Below are 13,695 nucleotides of genomic sequence, written 5' to 3'. Positions count from 1 at the left end.
TTTCGTATTAGGTGGTGATTACGGGGGTCCTTTTGGGAGGATGACGTCTGTTGTCGTCATCTAGGTGATCGCAGCCACAGCAGATCTCGTAGACTCGGCCCCCCCCCCTCTCCCGATTCTGGCGTAATGTCGAGTAGAGAAGAGCGTGACTATACAGGTAGCCGTCAGCGTTCGAGAGCGAGGTGTTGAAGACGAGTTAGCCGGAGCTGGCAAATCCGAAAATGACAATTGGTTTGCTGCCACTCCGCAAAAGCGCGTCAAACCTCGGCGCCATTCTCAATCCCCACTAAACGTGCAGATACGCACAAGTTCAACATGGCTAGCCAATCGTTCGACAGGAAATTTCGGAATGAAGTGTGATTATCTGCTTTTACCGAAAGCGAAGACATCTGAAAAAGTCTTAACTTTGGAGATGGGAAGCCCAAAAGAGAACTCACGTCCCTGAATATCCACGCTGTTGATGGAAACATCGTTGGTACCTGAATTGATATGCCTAATATCCCAAAACGATGTCAGAGAGGTGTGGACCAAATATCTTCAGTATAGTATTTGATTGCTCGTGTAACCGATAAATCAGAGGCTACGATGCCGTTTTTTTCAGACGCGGTGGACGTGATTTTGTACAAGCTTGCGAAAGCTCAAGTCGACGGCGGACGCAATATTAGCTGGCGAGACATATGGGGCAAGCTATCATATTTCGGTAGGACGCAGCACCAGCTTCGGCTTCGGCTAAAGACCCTGAGGCGAACCCACGGAACAAACTTGGACAAAATCCCAAAGCGCTTTACGGATGTTGTAAGAAAACAAAGCCGATCAGCTCCAAAAATGACAATGGCGTTGTACACAAGAGAGGTGGTCAGTGCTAATCAAGCAATGACTCGCCTCCTCCGTTATGATACGAGTCGTGAAGAGTATGTACGTGGCCACCACCCCGACCATCACGCTGGACGAATTGTCCCGACCGGCGTGGCGTTAGTCTTAGCCACACTTCCACCGCTTCAATCAAGCGATAATTTCGTTGATATTGGATCTGGAATCGGGAATGTTGAAGTGCAGATTGCCCTGGAGAGTTGAGTTGGGAAGTGTGTGGGCATCGAGCTCCAGAACGACCTAGGACAGCTGTCGGAGATGCAGATCCAGGCTGCAAAGTGCCATTGCCTGAGAATATCAAAGATATCGATTTTTAATGCTGATCTAAGAAAGTTGAGTGAAATCGCCCAGACGGCAAAACAGGACATGAGTGTACTGTATTCGAACAACATTGTCTTTGATCCAACGAGCAATGAGGCACTCGAGAAGCTGGCAACCGCGGTTCCTACGCTGATCCATTTAGTTGTGATGGCCAAAATTTGCGGTCGTCTTTGTGCGAACTGCCGTCGCCGCTTTTGCGCAACCTGGAGACTGGAATGGTCAATTACTGTTCCAGTGTCCTGGACCTCAAAACCTCATGAGGCCTACTGGTACACAAGGTCCTTCTTCATGGTAGTAGCCCTGGATAAGCTGTCATCATAAATACACAATGCGTGTGTGTATTACAATATTTATCAGTGCAAAACACCGTAAAATCGGCTAACCACGCAACGGATAGTACGAGATGTTCATGTCTACATGCCGCATCAATGGCGAGCGCAAAACGGTCATCCATTCCATGCGTGCCACCACAGCATGGAAGCGCACAGCCTCACAGACCCTAGGATCGCCAGCACAGCCAAATCTGACGATGAGAGCCTGGTGCAGGGTGAGAACCAGGTGGACGACGCGTACACGGTGTAAGAGTGGTACACATTGTACTTGCTCACGCAAGTCACCGACCAGAGTTCTAGCACGACCTCAAATGGACCCACCGACGCTAACGGTATCGCCGAGCTCAGCGAGGACATCGGCACCACCGTATCCGTCGTAGCCGTCGCGATGTCCGTTGGATTCGGTGCCGCCGTGTCACTCGACACCACCACGGACTCCGGGCACACTACGGAAGGAAACAGGTGACACCTGCCCACCAATTCACTCAAAATCGTGCGATGAGAACATGGCGAAGGGTAAGAATATGGTGTACGACGAATGCATAGTGTACGAAGCGTTCATGACGTACGAGACGTACATATTGTAGTCACCAACGTTTGCCACCGACAGCGGCTCTAGAACGCATTCGAAAGATCTCACTACTGACACTAAGGGTTTTATGGAGTCCGGCGAGGAAATCGGCACCACGGTTTCCGTCGTGGTCGTCGCGATGTCCGTTGGATTCGGTGCCGCCGTGTCACTCGACACCACCACGGACCCCAGCAACACTACCGGGACGGCTAATGATGCCTGCAACCAACTCACCCAAATTGTACTATGAGAACCGGGCGCAGGGTGAGGACCTACTGGGACGAAGGTATAGTGTACGAAGTGTTCATGACGTACGAAACGTACATATTGTACTCACCAACGTTTGCCGTCGACGGCAGATCTAGCACGCATTTGGATGACCTCACTTCTGACACTAACGGGTTCGTGGAGTCCAGCGACAACATTGGCATGCCAGTCGGCTTTGTGCTACCGCCCGTGCCGAATGTGCTCGACCTTGTATCTCTCGCAAATGGCAAAAAAAATCAGCTTCCAGTTGCACCTGTAGCAGCGATTACAAGAACAGCTAAGTCATAAATCGCCGTGCCAAGCAATGCGACGCACTTTGTGTTGGAATGGGTTCATAATAATACGGGATCTGAATTACAATTAAAATTTTGAGAATGTCGTGGAAGTTTTAACGTTGGTTCGATGGGTGCAGGCCAGTTTGAGTTTTTTTCAGATGTCTTCGCTTTCAGTAAAAGCAGCCAATCACACTTCATTCCGAAATTTCCTGTCGAGCGATTGGCTAGCCATGTTGAACTTGTGCGTATCTGCACGTTTAGTGGGGATTGAGAATGGCGCCGAGGTTTGACGCGCTTTTGCGGAGTGGCAGCAAACCAATTGTCATTTTCGGATTTGCCAGCTCCGGCTAACTCGTCTTCAACACCTCGCTCTCGAACGCTGACGGCTACCTGTATAGTCACGCTCTTCTCTACTCGACATTACGCCAGAATCGGGAGGGGGGGGCGGCCCCGAGTCTACGAGATCTGCTGTGGCTGCGATCACCTAGATGACGACAACAGACGTCATCCTCCAAGAAGGACCCCCGGTAATCACCACCTAATACGAAACGCAAAATGAGCGTGGGTCGCTGCTCCAGCATCCACTTCCAGTATGGCTGCAGGCTGGTGTGATGCTCGATACCGACACCCTGATAGTACGACTCTTTGCCCTGCCCAATCAGCTTCTATATGCGTCTGTAGCGCATGGATCTACAACCAATGCCACTGCTGTTGCTGGTGATAATTACCAGACGTGTGAATCAATGAGCACCGGCAATGAGCGCACTGGTCAGTATGAACACGCAGGTGAGATACTGAGTCTCTCCATGGATGGCGGCCCGGGAGGCCGACGCTCTAATGACCGTCAGCCCCAATTACAACTGGCTTATTTTTGGAAACCATCGCCAAGCCCGATGTGGCTGGTCAACCTTACGCGAAGGCTACGCAAACGACGTACGCGGTGCTGCCCATGACTCTCACAATCATATATTGAACTCATCGTACGCTTAAGTCGAGTTGGTGGCAAGCGTACCGTACCGTTCCGTAAGTGTTGCCGGGGTCCGCGGTGGTGGCGGGTAGCTCTACAGTGCCGACCTTGTTGGACGTGGCGACGGCCTCGACGGATATCATGGCGCCGGTGTCGTCGCTGATTTGGTGAACCCGTTAGCGTCGATGGGGCCGTTCGAGTGTATGTCGGAACTTTTGGCGGCGGCCTGCGTGGAAGCGTGCAATGTGTGCACGTCTCATACGCCATGTATGTGTCGTTCTCCGTGCAGTCGTCGTACCGCACAGAAGTCAACACGAACGATCCGCTTGGTGTCACAATGCCACGCTTCGCTCAACCCAACAAACATGTACCCACGTCCATGATGCTACACTTGCTAACTCAATAGCATGCAGTCCGTGAGCATCCCGTCAACACGATCAAAACCGATCCCAGTATCCTGTTGACAGCGATCACGGGTATATGGACGTCATTATGACGTATTGGACCGAGCTAAAAAGCGTCACCAGCCCTCTCCGCATAGCTGTTGGTGAATTTCCCAGATGCGACTCCCCGCTCCGCCATAGTAGCTGCACATGAGCTGATTTGCTTCGTTGCTACGACGACCATCACGAAAGTAGGTAGCTATGCGAGTGCATGACGGTTCTAACGAGCGACCGGAGGCACTATTGGCGCGCTGTTGATGCTGCGAGGACAGCGATATATCGACTCGAGTGTAGGAGACAATTGTGTTGAAGCTGTACGACTGTACATAGCTAAACGATTTTAGTACAGCTCGGTTTTCAATCTATAGGGCTTGATCAACTTCCTATCGTTGTCGTGCTTTTCCGTTGAGGTACTTGTAAAGTCTTCAGATATCTTCTGGGGTGGCTCCGGCACTCATACGAGTAGCAATGTATGAAGCTTTGGATATACTGAGTTATTTCTTTCCAACTTCGCACTTCTGAGAAGCCCAAAGGGGGCGGGCTTGCGCGATCCATTCTGGTTCTTGCAAAGTTCTATATATTTAGTCCTCTAAAGTGTCATGCAGTAAGGCAACATTTCAGCAGCTTTCACTCAAGCATTTGGGGTCGAGAACCTAGCGAGAGAGTCGCAAGCCTGATAGCTTTAAAGGAATGACGCAAGCGGGGCAGAATAACTGTAAAATAATCGATAGCTTACGAGCGACTCGGTGCTCGAAACACACTGGGTCCAAGTTGCTCGCTCATGGTACGAGATAATGTGAACAGCTCTTTTTCAGTTTGTTTCTTACTTTCCTACTTCGTAAACATATGCCAGAAGACCGATCCGTGTTCAAATCGGTCTGGCGAATTCTTCGTCAGGATGGCTGGGTGGCCAAGCCTCCACCGGCCCGCCGTCTATCCGATCAATATCGATACATACGCCCCGGAGAGAGCCCGGACGGACGGAATGGTGTGGACTACTTCTTAGTAGAGCAAGCGCTTATCGCGCACTACCAACAGGCATACATTGGGATTCAAGAAACCCAACACCATGTTGGACGCGTGTGTATCATTACGTAGAAAATGTGGCGAAGGTGATTCACCCTGCATCAGTGATAATGGAGAGGACAGTAACTGCGACAGAAGTTTGGGATGACACTACACACAATCGTAACCGAAATGTTATCAGGATCACCGCTCTGACAGAAGAAAAGGACCGTAGCGACACGGTTTGTCTACGTGATGGTTTTTCTGGTGGGAATAAGGATCATAGAGCGCTTGGTAAACAGGCCTCTGTGGTCACCGACACGGGTGATCTTTCGAGCCAATCGACGCCTGATTTATTGGCCACAGCCCCGATCCCGGACGTTGCAAGTCGTTTTGTGGGTTTTAAGTGTGCTGTTTGCAGCTCAACATGCTCTTTAGATCGCAAGTGTTCAAGGTGTAAAAAAACAATGCATCACGTTTGCTCTCATGACGTGTGCAAGTCACTGAATACTCGTCGTGCAAACGGCACCCGCATGGAAGATTTTGAACGATAGCTGCTATTGCAGCAAGCAGTGCTACCTAAACGCAATCACTGTATCTGATGTAGATTTTGATGGAATCCACAGTAAGGGCGATGTTGTATCTGCAATTTCATTGGATGCAGCTGGAACCGATAACGGCGTTCTTACTTCCACATTGGCGCTTGCCACGGTATCAGCCTCAAACAGTACGTCGTCTACGAGGCCATATCCAAAACGTACTCAGTCGGACTCAAGTCAGCGCCAGACGGGTCAAAAACGACAAAGGAAAACTGCTCCAAATGCCAAACAATCGTCAGCGCTGAACAAGAAGTCCAAGACTGCCAAACAAAACAATGCTTACGTGAGAAAAAAAGGACTCTGTTACAGACATGCGCGATGAGTTAGATCGTAGAGCGCGGGCCTCAGCAGACAAGTTTATTAATGCAAAAATGTTGTTTTATCTCCTGCTCAGCACGATCTCGATGCCGTGATGTTGGTGCTGCGTTTTTGGTGAGTATTGTCACGCGATAAAACGTGGAGAACGTAAGCAATGACGATAACATCAAGGTTCCGTCAGTAAGATTTCAGCTGAGATGGACAGACACTAAATACCAGACACGGGAGCACGTGCACGACCTCGTAGAAAACGTTCTCGCTCGAGTGATCTGCCAATTTGCAAAAATGCAGAAGAACAAACTACGGGTGGGCGAATCATGGACATCCCTATGTACTATGGCTCCCAATTTTTCCAATCTGCCAGCATTAACTAAAGAATTTAAAGAAGTGGAAGAGCTAAAATATTGCGAGTGGGCTATGTTTCGGGGACAAAGGGGACTTCAGATCCCCGATAAGCCCCACGATAGTCGAAGCTATCGAAGCCATGACTTTTTCTTCAAGCCTCTCAAGTAGAACCACTTGGTTTGAATTCACAGCATGACGGCTTGCTGGCAACCGTACTACGAGATGAAAGTCGTGGGCTGTTTGGTCACTCTGCTACCTCTAGTTTTTTTTCCTCTGTCTTTCTGGAACCAAGTCGTAGTTCTTACGAATGAATATGCCTAAGCCAGTGGCTCCCCATCACATCGAAGTGTGGATTTAGATAATCTCATGAAGTTTCTGGGGATTTTGTGGTACATGGCTCTCCTCGATAGGGGGAGATGAGACATTATTGGCTTTATAATGATGAAGCAAGTATTTTTCCTGGAGCTCGCTCAACATGTTTGGAGTGTGTGATGATATGGAAACGATTTCTTTACATTTGAAAAAACGTATGTTTTCGATCGCAAGTTACGACATCCGACGTCCAGCGAGATACTGCTGCACGAATACGGCCTCTCATTAATATTCTTAAGTCACGTTGCACGCGTCATGTGATTGTCGGTCGAAATGCCGCTGTCGATGAAGCCAGCATTGCTTGCAGGTCACCGTATGCCCGTCACGTGATAGGTTACAGCCCTCGTAAGCCTAGTGGCACGTATCATTTCGAGCTTTACGCTTGTTGCTGTTCAACGTCGTGTTATGTTGTAAGCTTCAAATTGCACTGTGCCAGTGAGCTCCAAGACCGCCTGCATGGGGTTGTACCAGGAGCTGAAATACGAGAGCTACAATAGCTCACGAAACTGTCATCCGATATTTTCCCGCACGTCACTGAAGTCACGGCATCACTGCAAGGATCGCGAAGAATTGTCAATACAGACAAATTATATACTTCGTGTCTATTTTTGGAGAGCCTCAGAGCAATTGGACAGTACGGTCGGGAATCCAGTAAGTATTGTCCCCATTTTACTATGATTCAGCAAGGTGACTCAAAACCAAGAGGGTTCATGAAGCAAGGGGATTGTCTTGCAAATTATATTGTTGCTGCTAGCTGGATTGATGGCTCTATCGTCAATATCGTATCCAACGCTGACGCGTCTACCTCCTCAACAGTGTACCGACGCATCCAAGCAACGAAAGAAGCATTTAAAGCTCCGACCGCGTTAGTGAATATAACTCAGCAATGCAAGGCGTCGACCGCCACGACCAACTACGTGGAAGGTTCTCTCTCGCCGATGGCCACCCTTTCAAGAAGTGGCATAAAAACTAGCTATGGCAATGCTTGATATTGGCAAGTGCAACACGTATATCTGCGACGAATGAGCGCGCGGTAAGAGCCCAACGAGCGATGACGCCTCACAGACCTGTGCCGCCAACCCCACACCGGCCTGTCGTGACCGGCACCGAGCGTTCTTCGTATCTCTTGTGCGTGAGTTAGTCAATGGTTCTTGGAAGAAATGGATTGATAGAGAAGCTGGAATAGTGTATGCAGCGAGTACGCCCAGTTCGGCAACAGCTCAAGCAAATGACACTCGAACCGATACGAGTAAGCTATCAGCAGACGCAGTCCACCCACAGACGTGTGTCTCTCGGGAGTCGTGCATTTTGCTATATGGAAGGAGCAGGTCAATGCGAGAATGCTCCATTTGCATGTTTGAGTGTCGGAAGACGACTAAAAAAACCGACTACTGCGAGACGCACCATGTCGCTCTCTGCAAGCGCGAATATCCAGTGGACCCTGCGAAGTCTCACCTGTGTCAGGAAAAGCGGTGGTCTTGCTGGCAAAAAGTTTATTTTTTCTACTTTTCCAAGGGTCTTTGCACAGTTGACGGTAACTTGAAGAGAAGTTCTCCGATTTATAAAGCCCAAGCCACAGCTTTAAGGGAGTGGAAAGAGCGAAGGCCTGCAAGCACAAATTGCACATCACAACCATCGAACAGCACAGTTACGTATAAGCTCTTCGCGTTAGCTATGCTTTTTTTCTAAACGTTCATTATAGAATACTAAGTAATATCTTCACATGCATTACGCGTCGCCTTTCCTCAGCGGCGACCTAACCGAGCTCTTATAGCATACATTTCGGATCCTGAGCAAATTTTTCTAGTAGCATACCATCGTCTGCGATTCGTAGAATCTGGCTCGGTATCAAGGAAAGCGAGCCAAAGCAGCCAGATTTCCATGATCGCTGCACCTATTCATCATCCTTGTCGTCGTCGTCGTATTCGACCATAACATCGCACTGACAACAGGAAATACGACTGCCAAAGCGGTCTTGATCTGGGCGCGCCACTGCAATTTAGTTAGCGCTATCAGTGCTTTGAACGTTATCGTAAGGATACGCTAGGCGGCATTTACATGAATTGCACACGGTCAAAACTTTCAGGCATCGGCAGCGCCTCTTTCTCCATTTCGAACAGGTGGCTGCTCCTCGAGGCTGCAATGAAAAGGTTCATCGATTAAACAGTCAGTAAATAATTGTGCAGACGCGCAACCAGGCTTCCGATGCAATGGAGTAACAAATCGGCGTTGGTATGGAGCCAACCGATCTTGTCAAGTTCATCTTAGTGTACCTATCAGTCGTGAAGAGTGCAAGCCTCGCTGATATCCGCAAAGCTCCGAGACTCGCTGATCATCGAAAATCTCCGAGCTATGTATTGTACCCTGACACCCGCCTCACGAGAAGAAAGAGGCGATCTCGATCGCTCGCACGGAGCATCTGTCGGTATCGCCGACTAGCGTGCCTTGGCACCCACCACATGAGAAGAAAGAAGCGATTAATATCGCTCGCACGCAACACCTATCGGTCCTTTCTCATTAGCGCGAGCTTGTCGTGTGAAATAAATTGGGACAATACTTAGAGATACACGGGAGGCAATAGTTCGGTTTCTTTGTTGATGTTTATTCACTTACGATTGACTGAATTAAGATCTATTTCGCAGAATTGCAGAGTACCAGATTGCGGTAGGGTTGAAGAAAACATCTTAGTTTCCGTAACAGCTGGGATGTCCATTCACCTTCTTTTGCAAAATACTACAGCTTGTACCATTTTGGTAAGGCCAGGGTTAATATTGTTAGTGCTGCCGACATTTTATGAACCACTGGTTGCAAATAATCGAAAAAATCCGTAAATTCTAGGTAACTTAAAATGGTTCGAAAGTATCATTTTTTTTGACGCCGTTAATATGACCTGGTCAAGCGACCGGTTTCGATGTTCGTGAAGATCTCTGCTACTTATGTTTCTTTTTCTCTAAACTTTTAAAACACACACCAAACGGAGAGCATACGAGACCGGCGCAGCAGTGAGAGAGTCGTGTGAGCATGAGTGAGCAGGGCTGACAATAATAAAAAGAAACGATCGGCAGCAGGTCTTTGGTAGTGTATAGAGCAGATGCTGCAGCTTTGCAACGGCAGCAGGAGATGATTATTTACATGCATGAAAACATTACGAATAGCGATCCTTTTGTCTTGGCGTCTTGTGAGCTTATCACAATTGTTGCTCTTTTTGAGTTAAGGATGCAAGCTTACGTTCGGTACGGTGAACACGATGTGGCGTACGATCAAAGTTTAGCTGTACATACATACGTTTGAGAGTTTGACACCGTCGATATCCTTTCAAAGAGTGAAAACATTGTGGGTTATCTAATTCGAGAGTGTTATCCCAGTCCCCTAGCTCAGCACGAGATATTATCAGCCAATGCCAAGCGCTAGTGCTTCGCGAAAGGAGCTGGGTCAATCACAATTCTTTAACACACTGGATCTTAAAACTACATGTCGTGAAGATTAAGCTCTAAAATAAGTATTGCAAAAATACTGGACATCGAAATGTTTTTGTGCGTGGGCGTTGCTATTAATAACCACCACACGTCATATTCACAAGCGGATTGTGTGGCGGCGGAGCAGGGGCGGGTGATGCTCAAGCGCGAAGCTTTTGTGACCTTTGTAGTCTTTGCTTTTAGTTACGTGGTTCGGTATATCGGTATGTGTATCGCTGTGGATCGAAAATCCGTACACGGGAATATAAGTGAGAAGGCTAGACTAGACAATCGACCAAACACGCCACAGCAGAGCGGCATAAGCTAACCACGCTGGGTATCCGGTACGGAATGCGCTATACTTACTTGATGCGGGTTTTGCCCGTCCACTGCAAGGAATTTTGTCCATTCACAACAAGACGCGGGTTTAAGTCGCTATAACTCAGCTGCTCCGTGTCAAGATGGAACTAGACTACGTCACCTATATACAAACAATGATGTGGCATCACCGTTGCATGTGGTATCCTTCGAGGGGTTCTTCGTCGACAGCTAATACGGACGTAAGCCGTTCGTGTTACATTTCCCGCGCTCTCCGTTGAGAGCGTGGTGAGGAATCACCGGCGAAACATCAGGAGCGCCTAAAGTCAGACCCACCGTTTGATGCTGTACGTGCCGTATGCTTTACCGGATAAGTTTGAAACTGATGCATTTGTTGAAGCTAGTACTACTCGTCAATCCCAAGGAGAGCACAGCGGTAGCTAACCTAAGCAAATCCATGATGAATTCTAGAAGTCCGCTTAGCAATACTTATCTACTATGACGAACAACCACCTCAACTATCAGAGCGATATGCTATGCGTATTAGATAACTACGCCGTTTGAATTACGGTATTCGCTTTTACGGCGGCTCGGAATGGAACGTGGCAGCGAGATTGTTGATCGTCTGCTCCAATGTAGCTTTTCTTTGGTCGTGACATGGTATTTAACACGCGCTTTGTTAATAACTGGCAGCAAATTATAGAGCGGCACGTCGTAGCTCTTGAACATTAAATGGAATACGCGTTGCCTTGCCCGAAAATACAGTATTCTCGGTGCAGGTATCTACAGAACCACTCTTTGTCCATGTAGGTTTTGCTCCCTTTTTCCGGCGCCGACGCAACGTAAAATTGACTAGTTGCAGAATCAATCGTGGCTAATGATCTAAACTTCTTGTCAGGTCTTGGGTGCGTATTTGTCGACTCACACCATCTTCCACGTCTGGGTCACAGGCTTTGTAGCATGTAATTTACCGCAATTCTTTATGTTCCGTTTCCAATTCTGACAGGTTCCGCAGCGATTAACGAGCCTTTAAATCGCATGCTTGATTTTCGACCAGATGAAGTGCTGGTGGATCGTCCGATTTGCCATACCGGGATGCTTGAGCTATTGGTGATACCGTCGAATAATCCGACGACGCAAAAGGTTGGCATCAGAATGCTCTTGTCCTTGCACAGCAACGGACGTTCTGTTGGTTATTGGTCCTTAAGCCTACCTTGACGTTCTTGCTGCTTCAATTGCTTGCCTGTCTCTTAGGCCTCAAAGATAGCATCAAAAGCCAGCGGGAAGTCCTCGCCATCTGGTTCAACTTCGTAGCACTCCTCGCTATCAGCATATTTGCTTTGAGGAAGGTGGCTAAGTGCATTGGCAACAATGTTGCTCTGGCCTTAATATAGACAACTCTCGATGCCAGCCCTTTTACAAAAGGACGCCAGCGATCTACACAATATCATATCACTGAAAGTTCGAGAGCGATAATTTCTTGTGGTTCGTGTGGACAATAACACGGTGTCCAAGTAAAACATTTCGGGTCTCGCAAAGCACTTCCACAATGAAGAGCAACTCAAGCTTCATCATTGCGTGTTTTCATTAGCTTTCTGCTGAAGAACGCCAATGGACGTTCTTGCTAGCTGACGCTGCCCCCCCCCCCCTCCGACAAATTGTATTCATCTGCGGTAATACTTGTCCCACGGAGCTTGCTATCAAAAGCTGCCTTAGGTGGAATTGTAGTCTGATTTAATACATTGAACGCGGTGATGTACCCATACAGGAATAGACCCTTGCCAAACCACAGATACATCTAATGTTGTCATCACATTAGCAACCACCCAGATACGTTGTAAGATACTTATCGTAGCTCGTACCAGCCGGTACATAGATTCTAATATCAAGTATTTTTATATCCGATGTAGCAATGCACATTTAACTTGGCTTCTTGATGACAGATTTGATATTGTCGGTACCAAACAAGTCTATCTTAATCAAGTTGATATCGTACCGACCCGAGTTGTACTCGAATACTGGTCAAGCTGCTGTTTAACCTTACTATAGTCAGACCACTGCTTACCAAAGCCGAGAATGCTAGGGGAGTCGAAGAAGCAGGCATACTTCTCTTCCTTAATCCAACAGTTTACATCAGGCATCTTGTAGGTCTCACCAAGTACAGCACCAGGGATCGCCATACCAGTCAAGCCGTAAGCATTGATAATTCTGGAGAAGCGACTTGTACTTATCAACATTGTACTGTCGAATCTTCACGGATACACTACCAATGTATTCAAACATATCCGTGAGCAACAGTTTTGGATTATCATTTATAAAGCAACGTAACGCCTCAGCTATCAGCTACTGATACTGACACAGGAATATGCTCGTTCGTGAAGACAGTATTTTCACCGTGGTGAGTAACGGTAGATTTAAGAATAGCCTCAAAGGCGTAAACGATGAAGTGATCGATGTACTGGTCAGCATTCTTGATCGAAAACTTTGATAGCACTGATCGAATAGTGTTCTGAGCTGGTCTATAGATAGTCGGTTTAGCTGGGAAACTTTCGATGTTTACGAGCTCACACTGATTTTTTGTATGGTCTCGTAGCTTAAGGCAAAGTGTCAGTTTCGTAGCCTCGACCGGTTTAGTAGCCTCGATTGTTTTAGCCTGTTATATTAAGCTAGATCACTGTCAACGATCATAACTGGCTAATATTAAGCTAGCGAGCTTTCATCTGGTCTCCTCCAGCAGTTTATACTGTACTCTGGCCTCACTTTCGTTTCTCCACCGTGGGGAAAATACGCGCCAAGTACAGCGAAGCAGAGCTCCATTGTGCCGTCCAAGCCGTTCTCGCCGGCGCAGAGCTAAAGGCAGCAAGTAAATAAACGAGAATAGCGCATAGCACACTGAAGAAATACGTGACAACTGCACGCAAAAACAATCCTCACGAGCCCAAGCGTCGAGGGCCGCCTCCAATGCTTTCGAAGAGTGCCGAAAACGGCATTAGAGACTGGATCATTCTGCGACAGGTGACTGACCGTCCTGTCGGATGGCAATATGTCCTGCACAAGTCACAGCAGATTGCTGAGCTCGTGTGTGGTGTGAGTGTAGGTGAGGGGTGGTTGCAGCGCTTCATTTCGCAGCTGTGATATCTTACCGCTTTCATGTCCTAACATGCACACCAAGTTAGTTAGCTTGAAGCTAATGGTTTGCCTCAATCTTACTGATATACAGCGTTCGTCATCTGTGAT

Source organism: Phytophthora infestans, genomic scaffold, assembly GCF_000142945.1.
Source record: "Phytophthora infestans T30-4 supercont1.16 genomic scaffold, whole genome shotgun sequence".
In the NCBI taxonomy this organism is placed as follows: domain Eukaryota; phylum Oomycota; class Peronosporomycetes; order Peronosporales; family Peronosporaceae; genus Phytophthora; species Phytophthora infestans.
Note: the sequence above shows the minus strand (reverse complement) of the source record.